Below are 5,400 nucleotides of genomic sequence, written 5' to 3'. Positions count from 1 at the left end.
ATTAGAATGGCCTATGTTATTGTATTTAATAGATAAATAAATAGGTATATCGTTCAAAACATTGTAATGTAAAAAATACGATAGCCAGAAGAAGATGTGCAATAAATTGAAAACAATTTAAGGTCCAGTTTGAAATGACCCATCGATGACTCATATTTAACGGAATTTCCTCCTTAATATTAATCTAAAGGTAACAAAACAAGTTTCCAGGATTCCCTATAAATTGCAATAAAGGAAATTATACAAAGCTACAACCACTAGACATGCCATTGTCCTCACACATGCCGTACTAGATAGTACTCAAATCCCCTTCAAGTGTCCGGCTTAGTCTGAGCAGCTTCGACCTAATTAAACTATTAACACCAACTTACAGAATGCACTTGTACACCACCCTCGTGCCTTGAACATATGGTCGAGTTTTGAGTAAGTTTGCTGTGACTATGTTAGTGGTATCAACGGAACCAACTTACAAAATACTCCTCTACACCACCTTCTGGTCTTGAAAATAAGGTTGGTTTTTGCGTGATTTGGTTGTGGCTGTGTTGGTGGTGACAGCGGAACTGTGAAGCCCTACTCACGCACGCGCCGGAAGCCTGCGCGCGCGCATCCTATGCTACCGGTGTCGCTTACCGACGGCTGGACGTGTAATTGAATAGTACTTGCCGATATCGATGACATTGTAAGTACTTAGTTGCTTTTTAACCGACTTCCCAAAAAGGAGGAGGTTATCAATTCGGCCGGTATGTTTTTTTTTTTTTTTCTATGTATGTACATCGATTACTCCGAGGTTTATAGACCGATTTACGTGATTCTTTTTTTGTTCGACTCGGAATAGTTGCCAGTTGGTCCCATAGTCATCAGGTCAGGATCTGATGATGGAAACCCTGAGAAATCGAGGGCAACCTTCGAAAGTTGTAGGCATACATAGGGTAAAAACTTGACACTCAGGTGTACGCCTAAAAGCACTATTCAACTGTGAAGATTTGGAGCTGATCTGATGATGGAAACCAGAGAGGGTCGAGGGAACTCGACAACTGAATATGTAAACTACCTCGTGTTTGGGCTTAAATTATTTGTATTGACAAGACCTTTGCAACAGTGAAGGTTTGGAGCTGACCTGATGATGGAGACCAGAGAAAGTAAGTCGAGGGAACTCGACAACTGAATATGTAAAATACCTCGTATTTGGACTTATATTCTTTGTATTGATGAGAACTTCTCACTTGTATGGATAGTGACAACTATTCGTATCACTGAAAAGCTTTAAATAAAAAACTTTTTTACAAAAAAATTAAACCGACTTCCCAAAACACTAAAAAGCAAAAAAAAACCTATTTTTAGGTGCATCGGCCTAGAAGTCGGTGGCAAAATTAACTTAGTAACATCCATTAGACACCGACTTCTAGGCCGATGCACCTAAAAATAGGTTTTTTTTTGCTTTTTAGTGTTTTGGGAAGTCGGTTTTTTATATTGATTTTTGCTGTAGATCATTTTTGTGGTTACAAAAGAGAATCATTTTAGTCAATTTGGCACATATTTTGGTAGACATGATTTCCTGCATAGTATCTACCAATCTTTTTTGTTCCTGACTTTTCAGAAGATCTAGTCTAGAATGTATATAGTCTGTGAATCTATTAATCTTGTAGTTTGCATAAAAACATACAAAAAGTTGTTTCGAAGTTTATGTCGAATTCAGAACTTTTTTACAAGCCAGTGTATTTTATTTCACATTCACACCTCGTCCAAATAAATTAGTGTGAGAACACTACACCATCTCGTTATGGGAAACACAGGTAATCCGTTACGCCAATTGATCGAACCCTACAAACCATAGCATGCATGTAACAATCACATGTGTATCACCATGACAAGTTATCTCGTGATGAGTTCACAGCAGGCATATTTTCACACAAACATTGCCGTGGGACTACCTGTCTGCAGTATGATTAGGTGACGGATCTATGATTAATTGTTTGTTGGAACAAAATTGGGAGTTCACACGAGACAAATAGTCAATTAGTATCTATTGAAAGATACAGAACGAACTAATCATAGTCTATGTATCCGATACTTTAGGTTATGATGCACATACAACAAGAAACATGTACTGATTGTTGTGATACTATAGTTTCTTCATAGATTGATTGAACTGCATATTAAAAATTAAAAACTGCTAACAGTAGAATGGGTGTAATTGTAAGTTCATGAAGAAGCATTTGAGAGTTATTTAAATCGTTTGTTTAATTATTCACTATATATTCATGCCTCTATTGTCCTGCTGTGAAATAACAAGTTGAAAGAAATCATGCGACGTCTTTATTATGTTATTACAGTCCTACACATCAAGCATCTCGAAAGAACCCACACATCTTCAACGTGTAACAACAGCAACGCAAACAGTGCAACAACGAACGGCCATCAAGTACCCTAGTCGCCTAGACTATCAAGCAGCGAGTTCCCACAACGAAAACCTCATTACATCCCCATTTAGAAAAAAAAGGGAAACAATTACAAAAGGTGTGTTGTGACGTCACACTCGAACCGTGTACACATCCTTCCGACTGCCATCAGTTTGTTCCCACGAGCTGGCCAAGCTTTGTTTATACGATCATAAGTACCATTCGCTTTTAAGGTCTTTGTTAGGCTTTTCAGGTCATAGAAAATTCAAAGCGAAGTGGGTGTTAAGTTAGATTGAATGGCCCTGGGAATGTCAAACATTATACCAATGTATGTATAGTATAGCAAGTCTAACATTTCGCTATTCGATGTTGAAGTACATATGTGGTGTTCAAACATTTGAAAAATATCATGCAGACAGAGAGAAAGCATAAAAGCATTAAGCATTTCTAGTCCAGAATGAAGAATAAGTAATACGCGAATCTTTTGTTTGGGTTTGGAAAGAATAAATTATTTTCGCAACCAATTGTCCTGCAGAACTATGAAAGGATTTATGCCAATGCACATTCTATCTCACAACATTGCGATAAAGCCGTACTCTAACCGTTATATCGAAATTCGGTATTGATTCGGACAGAAGCGTGGAAATCAGTGCGTAGGGTGCGCGCACGCCGCCCTGCAGCGACCAATCAGAGACGAGCCTGTGACAGATGCGCGCGCAACACTATTGTAGTCACAACTATTGTGCGATGGACAAAGTTGGGGTGGCGTGCGTGTGAGAGCAAACATATGAGCCATACATTACTCCACTGCAATAAAATAACGGTGGAATGATGATACACATTGTATGCGGACGAGCGACGCCGACGCGCCAGATATCGGATGACTCAAATATTGAGGAACGTTATATTTCCTATCACTTTTGAAGCAGCCATCTGTAAGGTATAGTTCTACTTTGTTAACGCTCACCTTTGAAAACTTAGAACAGAATTTTATTAATTATCACATTCAAAATCACTGCAGTTTTTGAAGGCTACAATAATTACAATCTCGTTGTTGTAGTTGGGATCGCCGATGTAAGTTCCCAGACACTTTAATCTTAAAGTTCTTTACGCATGCATCACATATCTTTGTATTAGGGGAATATCTGATGAATTCCATTCAATCAGTCATGTCAAATTGTACTTCACAGATGCATTAAGCTTCACAATTACGAACAGCATACCCTGATTAACCCCTTGGACAATGTTCGTTAAATTCAAACTTGTTTATCAAAATGCTGGTTGTCGGGGCAACGCACCCTCTTGCCCCGTGCCCGGGCCATCCCGCAGGTGTGCGCAGGATTTAATCAACTGATTGTTACTGACATACGCACACACAAGCATACCTACCTATGTGTTGGGGTAAGGGGACTTACCGTTGTAGAGGTAAACAATAGCCTAAAATATTGGAGGTAAAACAATCGATCGATGCGTGTGTAAAAAGCGGTTAAATTGATGAGATAGGTTTTGGGGTTGTTTATCCATGTGTCAGCTTAAACATGTCTCAAACAGAACCCGTAAAATTTTCACAATGAATGTACATCGAATGTCTAAACATGATCTGGCTTTTACTGATAGTAGAAAACCTTTTACTGATAGTAAAAAATAATGTTGCATTCCCACAAAAAAGCATGTTAAGGAATCACCATAAAAATAAAGCTCATTAAGCAAATCCGTATTCGGCCATGATCATAAAAATATTTCATGTAAACATGAATGGATGCATTCTTTGTCCCCTCCGTCTATAATCTGGCATAATAGTGGAGTAATTTACGGACTCTTTGGTCGATTGGCGAAAAAAAAAGAAAAAAGGAGAGAATAAAAAGCTGTGTAAGCATCGGGTATGACAGTGCAAGAGCGCGGAGCTCCGCTGCGCCGGCGCACGTGCCCGCCACGCGCCGCACGCGCCAAACACGCGCACCTTGCGACCGTCTGCATAAACATCAAGTATTTATTATTTTTAGATTGTTTACCTGTGTGACCTGTATGACCTATGTTTTGAATAAGTACTCGATACTCAATTCTTTATTAGCATTCCATATGTTATACAGGTAGTACATTTTACAGTCTAGACACAATATGGAGGGTCCACAGGGCACTGTCCAGTACCCTATGGACCTAGAACCTACATTATATTGATGAATTGAGATGAATGACACCGCTAGCGCAAAACAGTCCTGTAACAAGTAAGTAATAAGCAAATTAATGGTGTACGAGACTGGCACGTGACAGTAAGTTACAGGCCACATGTTGAACCCTATTTATTACCTACAGAAAGTTATAATCATTGCTTGTCAATATTTGTAATTGTGGTTAATAAATAACAATTATCATTGCTTGTTTTACAGAAAGTAAAATATAGAAGCACATGTATTTTTTCGGTTTTTCTTCTAACCCTACAAAGCTGGAGTACAAAGCACCGGATTATTTTATTGTATTTTTCGGTGAACGGTTTCTCTTGAAGGGGAGTGCAGAACACCTATCTGCTTCTATAGTGAGCACAAGTTTTTTTTCTATTAAACGCCATTACTTGTTCCATATTTTTTCTCTGAAATAGGTCGTTAAATTTCGCCAGGAAATAAATATGTCAAACACTTTTTGTGGTGACGACAGATGGAACGGTATTGGAAGTAGGTACCATTATTTTGTACCTGAGTTGCGTATGATTTAATTGTACTTACAAAATCTGAAATTAAGGCTTCTTTAGTGTTTACAATTCTTCATATTTACCTAGATTTTGTAGTAGATGCTGGTGGGTCGGATCGAACGTTAGAACTGGATTTAAAAATATAACAAAATAACGATTATGTCTTGCTTATAGGCAATTGATTTCAGGATACAACTAGGAAATAAAAATAATAATTATGCACGTTCAGAAAATATTATCAACACAACCAATTCAATTTTGCAAACAAAACCCACCTCTCATAGAGCTACAATACGATGCTGCATCTGACCTCCA

At 38.2% G+C, this 5,400-nt stretch overlaps 1 long non-coding RNA gene across 1 annotated transcript; it reads left to right on the top strand.

Moving 5' to 3' along the window:
* Positions 1 to 592: 592 nt before the first annotated feature.
* On the top strand, positions 593 to 4,807 carry LOC124640201. The gene is made up of 2 exons (XR_006985538.1): positions 593 to 679; positions 2,334 to 4,807. It is a non-coding gene; the product is annotated as an uncharacterized LOC124640201 (long non-coding RNA).
* Positions 4,808 to 5,400: the final 593 nt, after the last annotated feature.

This window comes from Helicoverpa zea, chromosome 20 (assembly GCF_022581195.2).
Source record: "Helicoverpa zea isolate HzStark_Cry1AcR chromosome 20, ilHelZeax1.1, whole genome shotgun sequence".
NCBI classification, from domain to species: Eukaryota; Metazoa; Arthropoda; class Insecta; order Lepidoptera; family Noctuidae; genus Helicoverpa; species Helicoverpa zea.
This window is presented reverse-complemented; position numbering and strand designations above follow the sequence as displayed.